Source organism: Python bivittatus, unplaced genomic scaffold, assembly GCF_059951505.1.
Source record: "Python bivittatus isolate LINGU-HERP-01145 unplaced genomic scaffold, Pbiv_v1 ctg000060_np1212, whole genome shotgun sequence".
Lineage (NCBI taxonomy): Eukaryota > Metazoa > Chordata > Lepidosauria > Squamata > Pythonidae > Python > Python bivittatus.
The window spans coordinates 15,035,556-15,060,325 of NW_028277044.1; the positions used below are offsets into that span (position 1 = coordinate 15,035,556).

General features: G+C 38.2%; 1 long non-coding RNA gene and 1 pseudogene across 3 annotated transcripts in view; both read right to left on the reverse strand.

The window, feature by feature from the left end:
• Window positions 1-600: 600 nt before the first annotated feature.
• LOC112540556 (uncharacterized) overlaps window positions 601-24,770 on the reverse strand; it is a 69,009-nt gene continuing 44,839 nt past the window's right edge. Inside the window, exon 3 of one of the 3 annotated variants that reach the window (XR_003084641.2) lies at window positions 601-2,723. This is a non-coding gene — a long non-coding RNA (uncharacterized LOC112540556). Of the gene's footprint in view, window positions 2,724-8,596; window positions 9,625-24,770 lie in introns of those variants that run through there. The other 2 variants (XR_003084643.2, XR_003084642.2) reach the window with 2 other exon arrangements.
• On the reverse strand, window positions 13,939-18,747 carry LOC148216441 (uncharacterized; annotated as a pseudogene).

Genomic DNA, 24,770 nt, shown 5'->3' on the forward strand with positions numbered 1-24,770 from the left:
TTAAATGGACTAGTGGGAGAGGAATAAGCCCTCTAGCCAGCCTTCTGTGCTTGGAGGTGGAGGGAAGAGAGAAAGAGAACTGGAGCAGATTGACTTTGTTTAATGAGGCGTGTGTGTGTGTGCACTTAGTAGTTCCACTGCAAACAAGGGGGGGGGGAAGAGAAGCTGGAACTGGTGGCTGAAACCTGTTGTTGCCCAATCTATATAAAATCCCAAGGTGTATCACAATGCATCTGACTAGGCCAGCACGAGACATCTGGCTGCGTGAGCAAAAGGAGTTCCTTCCATTCCCTATGCAAAACCTGACTAGAGGGAACCTGTGAGGAAGTGAAGCTGGGATTGTTGACCCAACCTCTGGATCCTCCTCCATTCCTGAAGGTAGCAAGTTGGTTTATGGAGACCAGGACAGACTGGTGGTGGAAGATTTTGTTTCCCAACATAGAAAATTAAGTAGCTTAAGAGAGTTGAATCATGGCCTCTGGTAGTAAAGGATGTCTCTATGATTTCATACTGTGTATCTGTTTATAAATTTCAGGGTGATTTTATCAAGAAATTGGTTTGAATACTAGTAGCTCTCTTAATAAGGTTGAGGGCTGGGCTCTTAATGTGGAATATAGCTTAGATATTTTCAAAAAAACAAATATTTTGAGTAATGGGAAGGAATAGGAAATATTCATTTAATTAGATTGAGCACTGTTCATTGAAGAAGTCTGTTCATGCATAAAAATGAAGCAGAGAAAAATTGAGAAATAATACTAGGTGTACATGCAGATAAATGTTGATTATAGAGAAGTTTTCTCCCAAGGCTGAAGTCAGCTGTAAACAGAGTACAAAGGAGTTTTAAAAGACAAACTTTCAGTGTCATCCATAATCACAGTTCACGCCAAGGACTACTTTCTCAAAGCTGCTTCTCAAGTCTTGCGATTTGCAGCAGCGCGCTTCTTATTACAGGATACATTATGCAGAAACTCTCTGCTATATGATGGGACATGGCAACCCTGCTGTGAGAATGCCGATCAGCACTTCTTTTAAGGCCTTTTCTCAATTGTCAGCAAAGTATTTTTTTAAGGTTAAAAGGTGTAAAATTATTCTGAAATGCTTTTCTGACCTGTCGTCTTTCACACTTTAAAAAGCCAGAGTTCGTTTTTCTTCCACCTAATTTTTGTTGTTGTTGTTGTTAATGGATATATAAGAATAAGTCCTGGCAGCAGCAATAAATCACATTAGAAAAATAAATTCACCTTCTGTTTTATTACATATCCATAAATGTCTGCATAAAATGTCTGCAGATAGCTCTATCTGATAGACCGCAGACTAATTTTAAGTGCAGGCATATTTCAAACCTTTTGCCCTTTTACTAGTTTTATTGACCTCTGTTTTGAAGTGTAATTAATGGCAAAAAGACTACTTTATAAACTCTCATCTATATTTTATTATATGATCCAATGACACACTACACAAAGTAGAAGTCAAATTGATTAGTTATTTAAAAAAAACACCACCATGGAGGTGTAATTTTCACATAAACTATAACTGTAAAATCACTACCTGGAACTTGATAGAAATAATGCTGGATATCCAAAGGACAAAAGGCAGAGAAGCAGCAGAGAATGTTTTCTCTGAACTTGTGGCTAATCATCATATTTTTTCAAGTTGCTTAAATTTTCCAGGCTGCATAAATCATTGAACGTGAATAATCCTATAATTTTACTTCGAAATCCAAGAAGTCCCCAACCCCATTGTCTGTGGCTTAAGATTTTTATTTGTTATTATTTATAATCCAATACAAGGCCAAAAGATTTTGAAAGTCCTTTTAGATTATGTTTCATGGGATATTTTCTATCCCATAGCTGTGCAATGTTGTGGATTTGATTCCAAAAAGGTGCTTTGGAGTGTATGAAAGTTACACCAGTTTGCAAGATTTAAAGCAGCCACACTTTTCCCCAGCAGCATAGTCCCAGGAAAAGATGCATCTGCTTTAAAGAGTTGCAGCAAGTACTATATTCATGGTGTGAAGCACCTTGTTAGAATTGAATCTGAAGCACTGCATAGTGCCAGTATTTTAGGGAGTTGCATAATCAGATCTAAATAAATCAACTGAATCTTGTAATAATGACAGATAACAATGTATTATAAAGATATCTGTCAGGGACTAAAGTCCTATTACTCCATTAAATGCCTAGTCTGTGCTAAAGAACGAAGGAAAACTGGGGGTGGGGTGGAGAACTATACCAAGAAGTAATATTGAAATACTGAAATAAAAATATTCAAATAAATAGCCAAACCAATGCCTTGATAGACAGTTTCCTCATGTTCTGAAAAATCAAAAGGGGGAAAACAATCAAACCAACTGTTTGGCTGATGTGCAGAGTTACAGAAAAGATGGTCAGTGACGGAAAACAAAGCTATGTTCCTGCATATTTCCCAGAGAGGACAAAAAGGAAGATGCTAATTAGTCAATACTATAATCCAGTCTGAAATTGCAGGACCCCCATGCACATCTGAGGCTTCCAGGGATAAGTGGAGTGTTGCTCTCCTCTCCTGTCTCCAAAAGCTTCCTGCTTATCTCCAAAATCTACTCTGGACTGTTATGAGGTTCTCTAGAGTAGATTTTGATGGTCCCAATTTTGCTGAGAAGAGCAGTTTCATCAGCAGCAACATCTTTCTGCATGTCACTCCATGAAAGCAGGAGCTCTCTATGCATGCCAGCATACTATAGGTACCTGTAGAGGAGGAAAAGATGCGTTAGACACCAGAAAGGGCTGTTTAATACTGTACACAGTTCTCAATACTACTTTCTCCAAATCTTTCTTACACCATTTCTGGAAAATACCCTTTATAGGAATAATGCAATGTACCTTCAAGTTGCCCTGAAAAATCTGTTGTTCCATTATTGTTTTCTAGCAATCTTTTTCATTAGCAGAACATATCCAGTTCCTTCTGTGTTTCCCAATTTTTAATAACATTTGCTGATCCTCATTGACTCTTCTATCTGTATATTTGTACAATGCTATACTGTGGCAAACAAAATTTGGCAAACACTAACAATGAAGGTTCTTAAGCTTTCCAGGTCAAATAGTATATTTGACTTTCACAATTCAGTCCTCTGCATATTTGGAAGCAAGTTCCATAACAGGCTATAAAGACTTACCAAATGGGTTTAAAATAGCAACCCTAGCACATTAATACAATGAACTGATTATCAAAGGATTTTTAAAAATGCAAATGTATTCGTGTTAAGATGTAATCCTACAACTGAATATGAATTTGTTGTAACAGATAAAAGAGAAGTGAATGATACTTAACCCATGTGAACAGACCAAACTTAGGGAGATGGCTGCATCAACTTCCCAACCTAAATATTTGCAGCAAAATATTCATATCACATTTGCAAGTAGCATATACAGTACCCACCATTCTAGTGCCACATGCCAATAATACCAACTGATTCATCTTCTTTTTTTTTTAATAGGTAAATGGCTTGTTGCTACCAAACAGAAAGGACTCCAACAGATAAGTAAGGAATAGTATATACCCCTTTGCATGAAAAGGTGTCAAGCGTAATCCAATCTGTAGCCACATAGGGTTAGAAAAGATTCCTGTCTGAAACCATGGAGGCTCCTGACAGTTACTGTATAGTTTAGGAGTGAAGAACTTGTGAACCTCCAGTTGTTGAATCAAAGCATGCAGCAGCTTTAGCCAACGTGGCCAATTGCAAAGGATACTGGGAACTGCAGTTCATCAAAATCTGCAGAGCTGTTATGGCACTGATCATACTGAACTACCCTATATGAATATACTTTGTATAGTTTAATATTCTTGGTGGCTTAGTTCACATATTGTGCAGTTAAGTCACAATGTGGTTTGCTTGATTTAGATTAAGTGTGTTGTGTGAATTGTGGTTTGTGGTTTTATTGTGGTTTTAAAATTATGGCTATGGTATGTGTGTGTGTGTCTATATATTGTGTGAACCCAACCAGTTGTAACTCAGTCATCAAACCATTGTTTAAAAGGGTATGGATTAGCACAATATATATAAAGCAGCTTCCTAAGGTTTAGATTTGGATTATACCGTTAGGCAGACTTTTATGTGTATGCGTACTCCCAAGATACCAGAATTGGCTTTAATAGGTTTGCACTCATGCAATGTTATTATTATTTTTCAGTGTTTCTCATTGCTTAAAACCTATTCAGACTTCACTATATTTTTTCATCCATGGATTTCAACTGAATAATGGAATTGCTGAAGGAAAAAATACACCCCAGCTAAAAGCAAAAAAAAAAAAAAGTTGATGCACTCTTAGGCAAACTTACTTGGAATCAAGTGTCAGTGAATTCAGTGGGATCTATTTCTGACTAAACCTGAATTGCACAGGGCTGTAAGCAATCCAACTTAGACACCAGTGCAGAAAAGCTAATAAAGACAAAATTGATAAGAGTAGATTTCCAAATATTTTAACATACCACACACAGAAAATTAAATGAGGTAACAGCACCCCCTTCTGAGAACAAATACTGAATTCCTGAACAACCCTCACTTTACAGCATAATTGGGACTCTTCGTTTTGGTCACTTCACTTTCTTAACCCAGCTCATTGTATCAAGTCAACCTCCCTTCATGTGCAAGATATATGAAGAAAATGTGACCATAAGCAGAGCTGATGCCACAATATATATGTAATTTATGTAATGTATGCTTGTTAATTATGAATTAAAATTCAGGTTATGGTTTGAAGTAAACTTATTAGGAAGTCCTATTCAATTCAATAGCCAAACATATTTAGACTTGCAGAGGAAAGACAGTAATTAATCTCTTGATTAAAATTACCTCTTTCTTGCTGGCACAATATCTCAACAGGCACTTTTATTTACTGGCTTATTTCTTCTGTACTTTTTCTTCCAAAGTGTTCAAAGTGGTTTACAATATCTAAGTATTTTTAAAAACAGGATATTGTAAACATCATAAATAAAACTGGATATTGTTTATGCCTATCTTTCCCCCCAAAGTTCAGGATGATGCACACAACATTCCTATGTCCCAACCTTTCTGCACAACTATCACCCTGATTGAGCTGAGAGATGATGACTGGTCCTGGAGTTTTCATAATGAGAGTAGACCTGAATTTGGTTTCCTAAACCTTAACTGAATATTGTAAACATTCCATCACATTGCTCAAATATTTATTGGCCTCCTTAGGCTTGGATCCACAGGTATCTTAAACCAAAAAGCCCCAAAAGCCCTTGTGCATCCAGTTGACCTTCCCATATCCAAATCCCCCTGGATTATGGTGTAAAGCTGCAGAGGCTCCTGGAAGAATGGAGGGCTGCTTTGACTGCCCTCAGCCAGTTTTGGCAATTCCTCTCTCCTCCTTCACCTCCTATTTTACATTATTCAGGATGTGTCTCTTCAGCTGTTCAGGATTTTTTTTCAGGAGGATATAGGTAACTGCAGAAGAGAAATGGACGGGAAAAAACACCCTTGTATGAGGTTCTTTTCTGAAGAACCCAAGCCTAAATTTAAATGTTGTTTACACACATACAATGAGTTCAGAATAAGTTACATTAAAAAAAACAATATAAACATAATCAATATGAATATATAAAAAGCAGTAGACAAAAATTAAACCACTAGTCCCAAAGGAGAGCATACAGCTATGTATGTTCATTGGCTAATTTTACCATGCTTGACAGAATAATCTAGTTCAGATATAAATCTAAACCAATGAAATAGTTTTGGACAATAATCTTATAAATGGGTTCATACTACATCGAAAGTTTGGCTTTTCCCTAACCTAAGATTATAATACTCATTTTTTAAAATAATCTGTTAAATTTGCCAAATTTCCTAGATTAAGCAGAAATGACTGCAAATCTTTATCTTGCTTTATTGATCTGAGTTATATTAATTACAGCTGTAATTTATTGCACCATAATCTGATTTCAATACTGACATATTTTAGTACTGAGGTAAAGCATCAGATTGATATAAAGCATTCTAACATACAGATATATATTCATGTCATTTGAAAGCTTTTATGCTAATTTTACAATGGTTGTAAATTTATTTTTTCCCCTTTTTACATGTTTATTCCTTCTTTGTTTTTTTCTTTTATTGTACTTATATATTTAATAAATTAATACGTTTGTTTAGGCAGAACGAAGAAAACCATAAACAAATGGTTTATGACTCATTGCAGAAGTGGCCCAACTTCAGCAGCGGCATTCCGTCCACAACACAAAGTTAGCATAACAATAACAGCAGCAGGGATTCAGAGTGCGCAAAATATATAAAACCTATTCTGTTGTAACTTCATCAGTGATTTCTGCAGGGGTGCCCAGTTTCCTAGTACCTTTATTACTAACATATTCTCATCTCCCTCTGCAAAGATAATTCAAAATACATTGCTAAAAATCAAATGGCAAGGTTGTTTACAACTGTTTCCACCTGCACTATTAAAGGGCCCTATTGTTATTTTGCACAACTCCATTCATGCTTAAGTCCTTTCCCTTGACCTAGAAAATAAATCCAAAAATTGAGCCCTTTAGTGTTTCAAGTGGCAACAGTTGTCAGCAATTCACGTTAAAGTTGCATGTCATGAAGATGACAGAAGAACATTCAACCACCCTCCTTTTGTTGATGAGTGAAAATTTTTTGCACTGGTGTTCTGATAAGGATTCTCCCAAAAAAGAAAAAGAAAAAAAGAAACATGTAAGCAATCAATCTAACAAATCTGTTAAATATAATGGGACAAAAAGACTGGAAGCCCACATAAATCTCAGAGAAAATTGCACAGATGAAATCTGTGTTGAACATTGGAAGTGTCTGGCACATTTGAGTCCTGGCCCACGGAAGATAAGACTTGAAAAAGGGATCTATTGCCTATCGATAGCTCCACAAAGCATGCCCTTTTGAGCTTCAGAAATATATTCTTTTTGCCCCCCCACACCCCCCCCTTATTAATGTCATCTATAAGCATGTGAGCATTTTTCCTTATTTAAGCAATATTTTGTCAAATAGGCTTTTTGATAAGTAAGAATGCTAATACTAACAACCTTTGCTGCCTTTGTTGAATTATTCAGGCAGGATTGTTAACAGAAGACCCTGTTTGCTAAGATATTGATTGACTGTCTCATGCTACGTTTCCTACTATAAATATAAAGCACAATTCTTTGACTCATGAATGCAGCAACACACCTGGAGAACACTAGCATAGGCTCTTTTCCTCCATCTCCCAGCTTGCTTTCTGCAAGGGAGTTGTGGCTTCCAACCCATTACTTTCAATGGGAGATATGAACCTGTTCTCTGACCACATGAATGTATCTAGATTCAAGCTTTATTCAAAGGAGATTTTACCTTTATCTTTTCTCAAGAATGAGAAGATTAAAAATAGTCCTGTTTTATCAGGTCAGGCAATTTGTGAACAAGATAAAATTTTTGAACAGCACAAATCCTTGAGGGTCTCCACTTCTTATTCCCTTCATTGCAAACACTGTCCATTTCCTCTTACTCTTTACTTTCTGCTTGTTAACCAGACAGCAATCCATTAAATAATGGATTAAATAATGGGCCCTTTTATCCTATGACTGTTAAATTTATTCAAAAGGGTTTGATGAGGAATGTTGTCAAGTTTTGAAAATCTAAGTTTCCAATGCTGGCAATCAGCTACTTCCACATGGCAGCTAACAGCCCCAAACAGCTCTAGAAGATTGGTGAGGCAGGATTTACCTTTGTAGAATCCATACTGATTGTTCAAGCAATACTTGCTCTTCTGTGAGCTTACTTTTTATTTCATGACTTTTTCTATCACTTTGCCTATAGCAGAGATTTAGCTGACTGGTTTACAATTTCCTGGGTCTTCCCTGGATACCTTTGTTTATTAAAGGTCACATCAGCTGTCTTCCACTCCTCTGGCAAGGGGCTGATTTGTAGGAAGACAAAAGGATATCTTCAGAAAGAACGCAGGAAGGAAGACTGATTATTCCAAAGAAAACAGGAGGCTGAGAGAAGGAGGGCTGGCACCATGTACTGTAACTTAAGGACCAAGGGAATCAACAGATGGTCCCTGTTGCTGGAGCTGTATAATCAATTTCAAATTTTCCTCTGGGGGTGACTCACAAACTTCCACATTTGGAATACTGTGTCCAGTGCAAGAAGGATACCGAGGAACTGGAAAGAGTGCAAAGAAAGTGACAAAGATGGTAAAGGGCATGGAAACTAGATCCTATGAAGAATGGTTAAAGGAAACTGGGTATGTTTAGCCTAAAGAAGAGAAAGCTAAGGAGAGACATGATAGCAGTCTTCCAATACTACAAGGGCTATCAAAGAGAAGGGGGTATAGATTGAGAGTAGGACAACAACCAATGGGTGGAAGGGAGGAAGATCCAAATTTGAAATAAGGAGGAATTGCCTGACCACAATGCTGCTAAGCAATGGAACAATCTGCCTCTGGGTGTGGTGGGTGCTCCATTACTGGAGGTCTTCAGACAAAGTTTGGGTAGCCATGTGTCTGGGATGGAATCAGGGTTCCTGCTGTGGACAGGAGCTTGAACTAGACCTGCAAGGTTCCAGCAACCACATGATTCTATGAACTCTTGCTATCAGGGCTGTTACTATGTAATTTCTTAAAATGTCCTAGAATATATCTTCTTTTGATATTTAGTTTGGCTTAGTGGTTCCAATTCCCTCCCTGAGAACATCCATAAAGGCTCAAGTATCTATCCCATATCTTGTGTTGGGGTCAGTGGCCAACCAGTAGCCAATAGGTTCTAAAATTCAAAGGCAACAGGCTCAAACCAGAGTGAATGTCAAACAAGTTTAATTGAGAAATTAAGAGAGTTACAGAGAAAAAATAATTGTTGTGTTAATTGTTGGGTTTTAATCTTTGTATGCTGCCCAGAGTCACTGTTGTCAGATGGGTGGCCATATAAGTTATTTAGATGGATGGATGGATGGATGGATGGATGGATGGATGGATGGATGGATGTACCGGACCACGTCCCTTCAGCTTGTCAGGAACCCCTAGAATGACAGCAGATGGACCCCCTGTAGCTGGCTGACTGCTACGTAGCACCTTCCTTGGTCTTCAGGTCTACACCAAGGTTCAAAGTGCCTTGGTTTTTATTATCATCTTTTAATATTGTTTCAGAGGAGAGGCAATATAAACAACACAACACCTGGGGATGGCTTGGTGGCACACGTTATAAGTGTCTTGGTCACAACTCAGACAGTTGAACTTCTGCCAAAAATATTTTAAGAGAGACGCTGTTTCTAGCTTTTCACTCCTCATCCTCCCTTCTGCAGGTCTTGGACTAGGAACTCACGTCCTCCTTGTTATCTTAATTGTTACAAATGGTAATAGATATAAAAGGCTCAAAAACAAGAGTAACTAGATACAAGTTGCGAAGCTAGTTGAGTAACTAGCTTTCTAAGCAGAGGTGTAAGATATCCATCTTAATGTGCAAAGAGAGAAAAAGAACTACACCAGTACACCTCCTTGCCATTTCTGCCAAGGTGGCACTATAATTCTTCAGTGAACGTAGAGGCAAAAAATTTTCTCTGCAACCTCAGAATCTTCCAAACAGATAGCAAAAGCAATGCCTTGATAGATGTAGAATCCTTATGTTCTGAAAAACCAAAAGGGAAAAATAAAAAATAAAATTAGCTACAGTATTTGGCTGATGTGCACTTCTGCAGAAAAGATGCTCTTTGATGTTGTAGCTAAAGGAAAAACAATGCCACATTCCTAAATATTTCCCACTGTGACACTACATTTCTGTAGTAAACTTAGAAGTGAAGAATTTTCTCTGCAATCTCAAAATACTCCTTGAACATCAACTTGCACTTTTTCTGCCAGTTTGTGCTCCTTTTTCTCCTTCAGTTTTCTGAACATTATTAGATGGCCATGCCAAGTACTTTCTGGATTTAGTTTGACCTTGTTTAGATTATGGAATATATTCCTCCTTACTGGGCCTCATTTTAGTTTAAATAATTCCCAGGCATAATGAAGAAACTCAAGTTCTTTTTTCCTAGTCCCCTCTTTTTTTAACAACTTTTTTTTAAGAATTGATTTTTAAGAACTTTCTCCTCTTGTGCTGCAAGTGATTTATTGGACCCTGTTAGCAATTTACCCTATGCATATTCATTGCAGTTGCATTAATCTGGCAGCTCTGGAGCATGATCAGTTTAAAGGTAGGAAACTGGGAATAAAGTACTAGCTGAATATTTTTAATACATATAGGCCTCATTTTTAAAGTAGCAGCCATACTCAGGCCATGAATCTGTTTAAGAAATCCCGAGAAGGGGAGAGGGAGAATGCTGAGAGGTTTAATGATGCTGAAGATGTTACCTTTCTGTTACATGTGTAGCAGATGATGGAATGTTCCCAATACCTTAAACATTTTGAAATACATTAAAAAGTGATAGTCTGTCTTAATGTATTGTGTTGATCTTTCTATTACACCCTGTTTCGGGGTTCAGAGTTCTTTGCATACCATGAGCTTTGCATAGCAGAAAGATGCAAATCTGAGCACTACAAGTAGTCCTTGCTTAGTGATCGCAACTGAGACCAGCATCTCGGTCACCAAGCAATGCTAAGCAGAAAATCAGGTGACTGTGACTGGGCTTATGACCTTACTTCCCCTTCAGTCATTAAGCAAAACGACATAATTGCTAAGTGGAAAATCGTGACCATGACTTATGATTTTACTTCCACCTTCTCTATTAACTCTGCTTGTCGCAAGCCAATTGTGAAGCATGCAAATGGTGATCACATGACTGAGGGACGCTGTGATGGTCATAAATGCGAACACTGGTCATAAAGTTATTTTTTTAGCACTGTTGTAACTTCGAATGGCCACTGCATGAGGCTCTTGGTAAGCAAGGACTACCTGTTCACATTTAACAGGGTATACAATCTTTGTTATCACAAATATTTTTACTGAATCCATAGTCAATTCCAACTTTTGAAAATATGCTGGGAGTTTTCTTCACTATTCATGTATCTTACTTCTGAGCCTTTTCACATTTCAGAGGTGCTTATCTATTGTAATTTTCTGCACTGCTTCCTATTATTCTAATAACATGGGGGGAAAACTTGACTTCATTCCTTTAGTAAGGGTCCCATAATCCCCTACTTGCATTTCTTTACCATGCCTCTTCGTAACAAACTGATTGGTAGAAAAGGCCCTCTCTGCATTGCTGTGTTTGTAGCAGCCTTTCCCAACCAGATGCCCTCCAGATGTGTTAGAATCCCAACATATCTGGAGGGCACATGATTGGGGAAGGCTGGTATATCGATTCAGTGCATCAGTTAGAGAAGATGGGAGCAAGACAGAGGAGAACTACCTTTATATCTTTTAAAATGTATCTATTAGTTACCCTTTTAAGATTTTATAGGAGGCATAATTTGGCTGAAAGAAGAGCTTCCTCCTATGCTATTCTATTAATTGAAACTCAATTTCTTCTGAATGCCATCACGCATGGAATTTCAAAATGCAGATAGGTAAAAGGAATGATGGAAGCAGCAGCTAGTAATGGACTTCAGAACTTGAAGAAACCAGTACCAACCCCACTTATGTATCAGTGTGAGGGCATATCATAATACATCCCCAAAACACTTATGGAACATTTATCTCTCCTGAGTCTAATTACCCAACAAATCAATCCAGTAAACATTCCTCACAGCATGGGTCACTCTTTATGTAAAATTATAGGGCTTAGAATATTTACTAATTGAGCAAGCTGATTGGCTGCATATCTGTAAGTGTCTTCTAATATATTTAATTGCAATGTTTTTGAATCTGTGTAGTCTGAGACCCTCTCAGAATCAGCACTTAGTCCCTTTCACAATTATAAATGTCAGCAGCGGTAAAGAGGCTTTCCCTGTCTCCAAAGTGAAAGACAAAATTAATCTTATGTTCCTGGCACAAGGAGCTTTTTTTAACTTCCATTATTGAAAATTATGGGATTAGAAAAGAAAACATCTATGCACATTATGCCTAGTCAAAAACCAAGGGGCCTGTTGAGTTAAAAACCTATTTATTTATTTAGTACATTTTAGGGATGCGCAAAGCTTCAAAGGGGCACTCACTTCAACAATGCTTTGAGTGAAGCAGACCACTGGAAGTGCCTCAATGGAAGAGGTTTTAGAAGCGATGCAAAGTAGCCTGAAGAAATGAATCTGATCATCACTATGCCTGGATAAGGCAAATCACAGCCCCCTGCAGCACTAGTCAAAATAAGCTATAGCTGTCCTGCACAATCCTAATAAATGTATGTTCTGTCCTTCTTCAAAGAAGCTGGATGCACTGCAAAACTTAGTTCCTTCTTTTTTTCATCTTTTAATAACTTCACGTAATAGATGAGGGAATGATCCTGTGAATTTAATGGCAGAGTAGGGTTTTTCACCATTGTAGACCAACATTCCAACCATTACACCATGGTGACTAACAAAAACTATCCAATTATACAATGGTTGTCAAGGGAAGCATAATAGTAGCCTTATGAACAGATTTTTGGCCTAAATACGATGTGATAATTTTTGCAGATTAGGCAATGTTTCAAGCTATGTAGCATGATCCAGCATTTGGTTTAATAACAAACATTCTGGCAATATAGCATGATCCAAGGCAGACAGCAGAAGTTATGAATTAGGATTGTAATAATATTCAACTGAGAAATTTAATTGAAAGGTGATTTGATTGAAATTTTAATTTTAAACAATTTTCCAAATTGAATCAGAAAGTTGGCTCAAATAGTTGACTCAAATTGGATGCCTCTAGATCAGTTTACTTTACAAATACTTATGCACAGAGAAAGCTTTTCCTGAATCAGTTCAGAAATCCAAATCTAACTGATTCAATGAATTGATCTGAATAATCATACTGGGTCAATTTTCCAAATCATATCAACAGTTTAAATCAGATTTTGACTGCTTCACATAGGTGTAATATATAAAAAAAAATACAGGATTTAAAGTAAGATTGTTACTTAAAAGAATGAAAGTTCTAAATAGCTTCTTCCAACACAGTAATCTCCAGATATACTCAACTACACATTCTAACACACTAGCTTAATATTGATAGCTAGCAACAAGATTTACATTCAATGCATTTAGCAATCATCAGATTGCAGGACTACTATAACAGATTAAACAATTCCACATGAGCAGATTGTTGTGTATATTACACCTTAGCAGATTTGGAGCTGATTATGGATTGCTTCGTTTTAGCTTACCATGACGTATGAACCAAGCCATTACAGTTTGTAGATCAGTTTATAGCTTAGTCCTGTATAAATGTATACACTACACCTAATTCACCTGATCAGGATATCCAAGAACACACATTATTGTTTATGCTTTTAAATGCACAGAGAATCCAAAATAAGGTGGTCTGATCTGCATAACACTATTAATCAGTATTTAGTTTGTTCACTAATTTTTCAATGGAGGCATATTTGGTTACAAAATATGTGAGCAGATAAAGGAACACCCCATGTATAATGCTGTGCCTCTAGAATCTAAGAGAAGGAAAAGGGAACAGGGAGGAGTGCTGTGAAACCCACATTGTCCAAGACCCAATTGCCCAGAGCCACACTGTTGCAGCAAGGCTGGCTATGAAGAGAGCCAACCAGTATGCTTGTCATTTGAAGGCTAGTGAATGGTAGAGGGATTCTTGGGAGAAACAAAGGGATAGCCCCAGTATTTGTGTGACATGTAAGCTATGAAAGTGGCCTGCATTTGTATGAGAAAGAAAGGCTGGTACAGGAGTCTGGATCAATTAACTTTGTAAATGAAGTGACTTATTTTGTAGCAATTGATTTTGATAGAGAATTAGTCATCAATATTATTTTTGTCCAGGCAAGTAAAACATATAGGTACATATAGGCACCCATCTACACATACATATCATGCACTAATCTAAGTCTTCAGGTTTCCTTTAAGCTGGCATAATCACCCTACATTGACAAGGAGGAGAAAGTGGGCATTGCACATGGTTTTGTCTGTGTCTTTTCTGCTTATTTTTCCTTTTGGGAGGCCAATATGTAGGTAGGCACATATTAAACCTCCTGTTTTTCTCAGAGCAGTTGGGTTGTGATCTGGATATAGAAGATATTTCTACTAGCCCTTTGCCTTGATCAGATCACTTCCTGGTCCAGAAAAGATTGGCTGCCACCTGGGACTTCTATAGGGTGAACAAGCCAATGTAGAGAGTAAAGAGGATGATCTTGAAGGACAGAGGGAAGATCCATTACCAAAGCAATGAGGGAAATATTGCTAAGCTCAAATATGGAGGCTAAGGACAGGAAAGCCTTAGCCCAGCTTCAACTGTATGCCAGTTGCAACCTGACCTGGAATGTGAGGACCTTGTAACAATGACTCATGCCCCAATCACCACTAACTTGGACTACTGTAATGCATTCTACATGGGGCTGCTTTTGAAAATCACCCAGAGGGTACATTTAGTCCAGAATGCAGTACCCCAGGTGTTGGTGTATACATACCAACATGACATTACATCTGTGTTCCAGGCCCTACACTGGCTTCCTACTGGTTCTGTGTACAATTCACAGTCCTCATTTTGACCTTTGAAGCAATACATGTCTTGGCTCTGATCAACCTTCTCTAATTAGTCTTGACCTACCCAATGCTGATGTATCTCTGGAGAACCTTTAGGTGGCCCCCCATTTTTGCAAGGCAAAGGGAATGGAGGGAATGGAATCTCTCAGGTGCTCCTTAGCAGACTTAAACTTAGGCAGAACAGAAAGCTAAGAGACCCACTACCCACAAAAAGCCTCGCTGAAGCTAAGTACTTGGTTTAAGATATAATCTCCCCCATAATGCCATCAGCCCCCACTTTATTAAAATGTGATTAATATATTCAAAACAGAATTATTTAGAAGAGCATTTGAATTATGATTATTGCTATCTACTTATTTACTGGAGGTTTTAAATGATTTTTGTAGTTGTTTTTTGCATATTTTGTTCTATGTTATTTTTTTTCAAGTTTTACCTTTATTTTAATAATACTATACCATGGTATACAGAATATACAGAATATACAATTCTGTATATTGTAAGCCATCGGGAGTCATTTAGTTGCAGCAGGTAGCAAATGTAATCAATAAATTCAGGGTCATCTGCTTTTCATGTAAACATGTAAAATGGAAAGCTAAGCCCTTAGGAGCCAGTTTGGTGTAGTGCTAAAGGCACCGGGCTAGAAAGTGGGAGACTCTGAGTTCTAGTCCCACTTTAGGCACAAAGCCAGCTGGGTGACCTTGGGCCAGTCACTCTCTCTCAGCCCTAGGAGGAAGGCAAGGGCAAACCACTTCCAAAAATCTTGCCAAGAAAACTAGGAGACTAAGCAGTCGCCAAGAGTCAACACTGCCTCAAAGGCACCCCCCACAGCCAAAAAAGAGCTTGGGAAGACGAGGGTGCCATTCTTCCTTTAATCTTCCTAATGCTGCTTTTATTACTAATACTTTATTTTTAAAATGCATTGAATACATTACAATCATTTTTAACACAATAAATTAAAAATGTTTTCCCATTTGCATGGAGTTTGAGGCAACCTTTCTTTTCCCCTGCCCTTCTCCCCCTCCTCCAATACCCCATTCCCAAATTAACTTGTCAGGAACATCCTCTGGGGCTGTATTAGTTCATTCTTCTCTCACTGCCACTTTTTTCTCTTTTTCTGGTAAGATGCCAAAGCCTGTCAATTAACAGTAAGCCTATCCCTTATGAACAGAAGCAGGGACTGTGATCATGTTCAACTAAGATCAAGGATTAGTGAATCAGTATGGCTCCAGATTGCAGACACTATTTAAACCCCACAGGCCTCACAAGCCAACACAGCATATTATGTTCTGGCTGGACATAGAGAACTGAATCTCCTGGTTACAGGAGAGTTTCTCTTTTTTTTTTTTAACCTTTCCAGGCCAGTCAATTACACAACTTAAAACAAGCACTGATTTTATCATCAACCTGGTGCGATCAGATGTCAGCTTGCTAGTCCTAGCTTTATCTAGGTGCTTCTATCAAATTAAAGATATACTATTACCCTGGTGATAAATTATAGAAAAATGGTTGTTCAAAACAAACAAACAAAGATATTCAGGGCTAAAAAAATGTAACAGTAGCCTTTCATACTGGGCTGTGGAGGTTTTTTGTGTGTGTTCATTCTTACAGGAAAACCTACAAACCTGAGGTGCCTCCTATCAAATTATAATACCATTTTTTTTCTTTGAGTCTTGAAATGTACAAGAGTATTTTCCCTCCCACCATTCACATATTCATTGAGGGAGAGTTATCACACAGAGCCGCCATTACTATTATTTTTCTTGGTTGCCCAGTCAGCCAGATGTTTACACTGGATTTGGCATTTTTATCCACTTACCGAGTCCTTCCCAAGGACCTGAGATAGGCAGATGTTGTTGTTTGATGGTGTTCAAGGTATTGTCAGAGGATATAAGCTGTTCCAAGTACAGCTGCCTTTTGCAATTGACAGGTGATTCTGTCAATGCTGATGGTCTTCAAGTGGTGCTCCAGATGTTTTGGGATTGCACCCAATGTGCCTATTACTATTGGTACTATCTTTGCTTTTTTTTGCCACAGTTGTTCTATTTCTATTTGCAGGTCTTTGTATTTTCTGATTTTCTCCAGTTCTTTCTCTTCTGTTCTGCTGTCTCCAGGTATTGCAATGTCCACTATCCAGACTTTTTGTCTTTCTTATCAACAATTGTTAAGTCTGGGGTGTTGTGTGGCAGGTGCTTGTCTGTTTGAATTCTAAAGTCCCAGAGCACTTTAGCTTCTTCATTTTCTATTACTTTGCCTGTTTTGTGGTCCCGCCAGTTCTTGCTTGCAGGCAAATGGTATTTCTTGCAGATATTCCAACGCACCATTGTTGCTACTTTGTCATGTTGTTGTTTGTAGTTAGTCTCTGAGATCTTCTTGCACCAGCTAATTAAGTGGTCCACTATTTCTTCAGCTTCTTTGCAGAGGCGGCATTTGCTGTCTATTGCTGTCTTCTCAATTCTGGCTTTGTATGTTCTTAAGGCTTGGTCTTGTGCAGTCAGAATTAGCCCCTCTGTCTCTTTCTTCAACTTTCCCGTTCTTAGCCATTGCCAGGTCTTGTTGTTATCTGCTTTGTCTGCTAGTTTTTTTGTGTATTGGCCATGTAGTACTTTGCCTTGCCATGTCTCTTTTCTATTCTTCATTTGGTCTTTCTTGTAGGTCAGTTTGGTCTCTTCAGTATTCAGTAAGCCTTCAAGGTGTACTAGCTTCAGTGCATCTTCTTCACTGTCCTTCAAATATTCTTCTAATGCCCTTTTTTCTTCTTCAACTGTCTGGTGTACTTGCAACATTCCAAGCCCCCCTATGCTCCTTGGTAAGTAGAGTCTGCAAAATCACTACGTGGATGAAGGGCATGATTCATTGTCATTATTTTTCTGGTCTTCCTATCCAGAGTTTTTCATTCAGCTTGAGCCCAGTCCACTATTCCAGCTGTATATCTAACGACTGGAATTGCCCAGGTGTTAATTGCCTTGATGCTATTTCCTCCATTGAGTTTGGACTTTAAGATCTTCTTCACTCTCATGATATATTCACTACTAATTTTCTTGACTTCAATGTGCTTGATGTTGCCAACTTGAAGGATGCCCAGGTGTTTGTAGTAATCTTCTTCATCCAGACCCTTGATGTTATTTCCATAGGGCATCTTGATTCCTTCAGTTTTCACTATTTTTCCTCTGTTGATGGTAAGGGCGGCACATTTGTCCAGTCCAAACTCCATTGCAATATCTTGGCTGTATATTCAGACAGTGTTCAGCAGCAATTCTATTTCAGATGATGTTTTTCCATACAGCTTCAGATTGTCCATGTAAAGGAGGTGGGATAGCCTGACAGATGTTTTTGATAGCCATGACCTGACTTGTTCAGTATTGTTGACAGACGAATCAATGCAATGACAAACAGTAGTGATGATAGTGAATCTCCTTGAAAGATTCCTTTCTTGATATTAACCTCTCCCAGTCTATCACAATTGACCAGCAACTGTGTCTTCCATTGTGCCACTGATCTTTGCACAAAGCTTCTGATGTTTCTACTAACTCCTGTTATTTCTAGGCACTTGATAATTTCCAAAATTATCTTGTCAATTAGGAGCTGATCTTTTGTTCCTCTGCTGTTTGGGCAGTTTCCTTTCTCCTCAGATAGAAACAGTTTGTTTTCAACTAGATGCTGTTGGACTGCATCAGCTACCACACCAGTTAGCAATTTGAAAGTTGTTGGTAAGCAGGTAATTGGCCTGTAGTTGCCTGGTGCTTCCCCTTTTGTTGGATCTTTCATTACCAAGTAGGTTTTACCAGTTGTTAAAAGCTAACTCAGTAACAAATATATTTAAACCCCAAAGCCTGTCTGAATATACTCAATTTGTGTTTTGGCAAAATGTCAACAGGGAGGGAGCTAGCTTGGCCCCTTTAGGAGGGAATTCCAGGGCCTGAGGGAGCAACACCAGGAATGCCCTCTATTGCATCCTCCAACAGTGGTGAGACCAAGAGACAGGTGCTCTCAAGGACAGTAAACTTTGAGTAAGCATATTTGGGAGAATGTGGTCTTTTAAACAGTCTGATCTCACATTGTATAGAGCTTCTAGGCCATAACGGGCATCTGGAAACAGACCAGCAGCCAGTGAATCTGTTTTAACAGGGAGACACATGCTATTTACAAGTTAATCTTCTGGCTACGGCATTCTGCACCAAACAAAATTTGCAAACACTTTTCAAAAGCAGTCCTTGTAGAATATATTACAGTATTCCACATGGACCATAAAATAATGTACTATCACCATAAGAACAGGCAAGAACGTACTCCTAGTCCTAGAAATTGAGGCATCCAGGTATAACACCCAAGCTGTGATCCTGAGTCTTCAAGGACATGTAATTTCATCCAGCAATGGGATTTATTTATTTATTTATTTATTTATTTATTTTCAAGTACTTTTAAGCTACTTCAATTGTACAACTTGAATCCTTGTTCCCTAACATCATTTAACGGATCAGGAATGTAATTCTGTTTTGTCTAGATTAAGTATCAGTTTGTTTACTTTGAACATCCAGAATACTTCAACTGTTTTATCCCTGTCAGGTATTTGTAAGAACATTGTTATTCCTATCAGGAGGAATCTTCATTACCCCACACACTCATGAAATGATGATGGTTGCTTGGCCAATCTATAATAATTTAGACAGAGAAATACTGAATTGGGTCTAATATTTTAATCCAGAGCCAAAAAAACGATACAGATCCATTTAGTTCATATGCTATATACTCAAAGACAGAAAAAAAGAAAAAACCCTTATGCTCTTTTTTTTGTATTATTTAGGAAAGTGCAGATCTCTTTTCATCCCTGATCAAGTGACAACAGAGGGAGGCAAGATATTTATTGCCAAGTAGAAGAATACAAAGTCAAGATGATCCACAGGGATTTCTCTACTACCTGAATGCCAGACAAAAACAAATGATATTATCAGGAAATGATCACAGAAAGCAAGGTTCTTTACTCTGATAGAAACAGGCTTTATTAACCTTTCTTTAAAACAACATAAGAGTAAAGTCAAACAACAATGCACAAGGTTGACCCTGTTTTACTGTGCTCTCTCCTTCTCATTTAATCAGGGGCTAAGCATTTAAGTTCTGCCACAAGGAGAAGGAAATGTTGTAACAGAAATCCTCTTTTAAATATAAAGGACATGCTTCAGCGGCAGTTAAACACAGGTCAACACTACTGAATTAACCCTATGTAGGAATATTTCTGCTTAAAACAATACAATATGTTTAATGAGACATGACTTATGACTCCTTTTGGAAATCAAAAAGATCCATTTGTTATTAAAAATGCTTAATTTGTCCCACTGATTTTAGTGATTCATCTCCAAGCACAGCAGCCCTGAACCCAAATCCACCCCCACCCAGAGTGGAAAAGCAATTAGCTTGGACTAGATGGTACCCAAGCTATTCCACACATAACACATTCTGTATTGTGGGTGAGAACTGAAGAATTTCATCTTTATTTCTCGTTTTAAACAAATGTATGCCTTTGTCACATGATCAACATGCAAGATACTGCACATCCATCTTTTAGAAAAGGGAAAAAAGACTACTAAACTTTCCTATGCACTTTGGCATATTCTGCGTTCTAGAGAATCTCAGCTTTTAAATTTTAGAGCACATTTCTAACCCTTGTGTATCTCAGCAAAGCTTCTAGGTGAATTCTTTACCTTATAATCTACCTAGTTTCCTGCCTTTCACTATGACTGATTATTTCAGTGATCCTAAACTAAAGCACTCTTTCTTCCTCCTAAGATTCACATTTCTTTCTATAGTGGTACCTCGGGATACGAACTTAATCCGTTCCGTGACTCTGGGCGTATCCCGAGTTGGTCGTAACCCGAAGGAAATTTCCCCATAGGGTTCAATGTAAATCCGGTTAATCCGTTCCGCCCTCCGAATTTGGTCGCACCCCGAAGCAAATTTTCCCATAAGGTTCAATGTAATTACCGTTAATCTGTTCTGGCGTCCGCGGACCACGCGCCGGGCGTGAAAACGGCTGGGCGCGGCGGAAAAATGGCCGTGGACCATGTGTCAGGGGCGGAAAAATGGCCACGGACCACGTGTCAGGGCGGAAAAATGACCGTACCCCGAGGCAGAGTTCGCACATTGAGGTAAATTTTTGTGGCCAGAACTGGTCGTAACCCGAAAAGTTCGTTAGTAGAGGCGTTCGTATCCCGAGGTACCACTGTATTTTGTTTTGGAACTATGTAGAATGAAGCAGACAGATAGAATTCTGTACTGGGACACAAGGTATATAACAAAACTGTATATGAGAAGAAATTATTCCAGAGTCATCTGTAACAGTTTTCCACCCAGCAGAAGAGAACATATGTAGCTCAGGTGTGACTGGAGAGTTCTTGGTGCGATCAGTGCTTAGTGCAATCACACTGATGGTATTACCAAGTTGGGTAATGAAACATTGGCAAGCAAACAACCAAGCTCAGAGAGCACCAAGGGCTCCACAGTTTCCCAGTCATTGCTCCAAACATCTGTAGCTGCTCCCCGGACCGCCGCTGACCTGTAAGGCGCTTTTGTGCAAAAAGTTTTTTTGCCTCCAGAGCGTCAAATCATGTCAAGTGGCAGCTGCAGCTTCCCAATGCTTCGTTCTCCTTTTCTTCTACAGCGCATGCGCTATAGTAACTGAAGGGGTTCTTCCCCTACCATTCTCACTGTCTGGCGCCCCTTGTGTCATGGCACCTTTCTGCAGTACACAACTTACATACCTGCTTGCGGTGGCCCTGGCTGCTCTCATATATCAGAAAGAGGTGGTCAACTGAGAGGCCCTTTGCAACAGGGGACTCATACGGGGCAACCTCTCTGCTTCATGGCTACTTGAAGCCCAAACGAAAACAAACAAACAAAAAAACCTACCCACATAAACAACACTGGGCAAGGCATCTAGGTAGTAGCTACTATGATTTAGATTACTTTTACTAAATGGGACAAAAGGAACCTGAAACACTAGTCTGTAAGCTCCCTTTCCCTGAAGTGATGTTTGTAGAGATACCTGGGAAGCAGCATTTCTTTGGGGCTGTATCTTTACATGCTAACCTTTCTGAATAGTTCTCAGAACTAATTTAAGGAATAATTAATTATACATTTAGGGTGCACATTTAAAAAGAAAAGTCTGAAGAATAATTATAATATATCATCCTGAAAATCTGGTGACCCAAATATTTGTTACTGTAATCAGGTAAATATAATCCAAATATAAAAAACACAACTTCAACATATATGAATAAGCATCTGTTTCATTTGCAGCTCTGTTTCCAATATTTGTAGTGCAATCATCTTGTGTGTGTGTGTAACAGTAACTATGCGGTTTAGCATACAGAATAATGTAATTACTCATTCTTGAATAGCAGGATAATTACTGTCACTGAAACCCACATAACATACAGATCTTTTTGTTCTCTTTAAAAATGATAAATACTACATTTTCCCTTTTGGAGCAGGGCGCATCTTTTTTCCTTCTGAATTTCCTTCTTCTCCTACTGCTCTTGAATTACCTACAATTTGGGATGAATTATGAGGTGTATCACTAAGTCAACAGCAAGAAGAGCGACAAGATTATTTGGGGATTTGCAGAAATAAAAAAGTCAGCATATGTCTCAAAGGATATTATGGTGAGTCACTGTAATTTAAAACCAACAATTATGACAGACGTTTTTGGGCCTCCAGGATAACTCGCAAGTGTTGCACAAACCTGCCATCCTAAGAAAGACATAGCTGTCACTGAAAAGGGCTGGAATGAATAAGCAGTTGACCTGGTTCTGGCACTGCTGAAACATGAAGGGATTCTATTCCCCTATCAATCTGCCCAAGCACCAAAGATTATCTCTGGAGGACTTCCCTGGGAGTCTGCCTTATCTGAGATAAAATTATGATTGAGAAGAGCTTTCTCACATTTTGAGCACCACTTGCATGAGGTTTAACTGATGCAAACAGAGATGTTTTTTGTGTGTCAGGAAAGACATTTTTATTTCCCCATCTTCAGGTTTTTTTAAAACTGGAGACATACTTTATTGATTCTTTATTATTATGTAATTCTTCTTCCTTTAACTGCAAACCAGCCTGAAAATACTTATAGAAGAATGGCATTCAAATGCATTAAATACACACATAAACTCAGATAACCAGTTGCATCCAAACTGGATTATTTTTATGTGCTCTAGATGATGTTGTTCTTAGAAACATTTGGGAAACTTCATCTTGGTTAAAAGCAGATACACTGATTTAATGTCAAATACATCGACTACCAGTTAATGTTGGGGCCCAGCTTGAGGTCTGACTTTAACCTTTAAGGATTTTAAAAACTATTAGCAAGTTTTCCAAAGGAATGTCTCTATCCATATGAATCTCTTCAAGCATCTGCTTCATTCTCTGATCTATCATTAGGAATAACAGGCAGATGGGTGCAATGCACAGAAGCTTTCTAGTGGTGGCTCTCCTAATTGTGCAGTTTTTTCCTCCTTTGTACTGCAAAGATTTGGACTAATTTAAATGGGATGTTAGAGGCTTCTCCTCAAGATGCTAAGATATAATGTTGGCTGAATATTGTCCATCAAAACATTTGTATTAGCAGATTCTTAATCTCAACACCTATTAACATCCTCTATTTCAGACATTTCTCTTTTTAGGAGATTTAAGAAGCAGTACTGCATGTTCCCAAGGCCTATTTCTGATTAATTTCTCCAGCATGTATACAATATTACTTCTTTTGACCCAGAGCTGAAGGCTACACTGAATTTTATATAAAATGGTTGAACATCACAAGCATGTAGCATGCTGCCTACTTGGGCTAACTCATTCTTAGCTGAGAGGGGAAGGGTTACATTATCATAGGGCTAATGCTCTCTGATGGCAAAATTCTTATTCCATCTAAGATGCAACAGGAAGTACTGAATCAGGAAAACTTCATGGAGATCACAAGCATCACTAAAGGCAGGAATACACAATAGGATCTTTGGTAGCCATGTTTCTATTAAATTATTAAAATGGGTGGGCAAGCTACAACCCACAGAACACATATGATTCCTAGTACTCCATTTATAGTTTCCATGATCCCAAGATCATGATGTGGAACTTCAAGGACAAACTTATCAAATTTCAATAGCATCATGTTGGGTTTTGCTGTTGTTTTAAAAAATACTTCCACCCCCATTCTCACCTTTAAACCCTGCTAATTCCTCCCCCACACACACACACAACAAACAAGCTAAAATTTCTCTTTTGGCCTTTTATAATTATTTTCAGGTTTTAAGGCTCAGAATGTGTGCGGGAAGATTTTAAAAGGCAAACCATTCCTATTCTCATTTTTAGTATTGTTCAACCCTTCCCCAAATTGATCTAATTTATCCTGACAAATAGTATTATTTTTAGGATTTGGGTGTTAATGTGGGGCTGGGAGTGGTTTGCCTCCTTAGACCCCGTCCACTCTATTTCCATTCTTAATTTTCCCCCAACAAAAAAGGGCCAAAAAGAAAAAAAAACAAACACCAGCACCACCCATTCTGGTGAGATTACACATCATCAAATGCTTGGAAAGAAACTGGTATATCCACTAGCCTTGTCAACATTTGCACATTCAAGAAGCAGCCTACACAATTCACTTTGGAAACTACTGTGAAGCACATACAGTACTTTGTCAAAGTTACACCAGGAATGAATTAAATTAGACGATCAGAAAGTTGATCATATCTAGCAACTATACAGGAATAGTGTCAGACATCTAAATCTTCTATTTTCAAGACTATTTTCAAGACATGACTAGAAAGAATGAAAGACACTGGAGAAGTATAGTCCATATGTTCACAGGAATTTCCAGAAAAAGGGTTAAGAGAGATAAGTTTACCAACAGACCAGAAAATTTTGAGTTAATACCAATACCAAAGGATGACCTTTCCAACCACTATAATCAAACCTGTATTCCTTATATTCAAGCACAGAGTCTTTGATTTCTAGAAGCAGATTGATCCAAATACCTGTATATTACAAAGACTGGCTTGTCTATGGACCTTTCCACACTTGCTCCTAACTATGGCACAAATATACCCTGGCAAGACCATTTTTCCATTGTGATATTACCTTTCTCTCATCTTAAGTACACAAATGACAGTCTTAAATGATCCATAATTGTACTGGTGTTAACATCACGTTCCC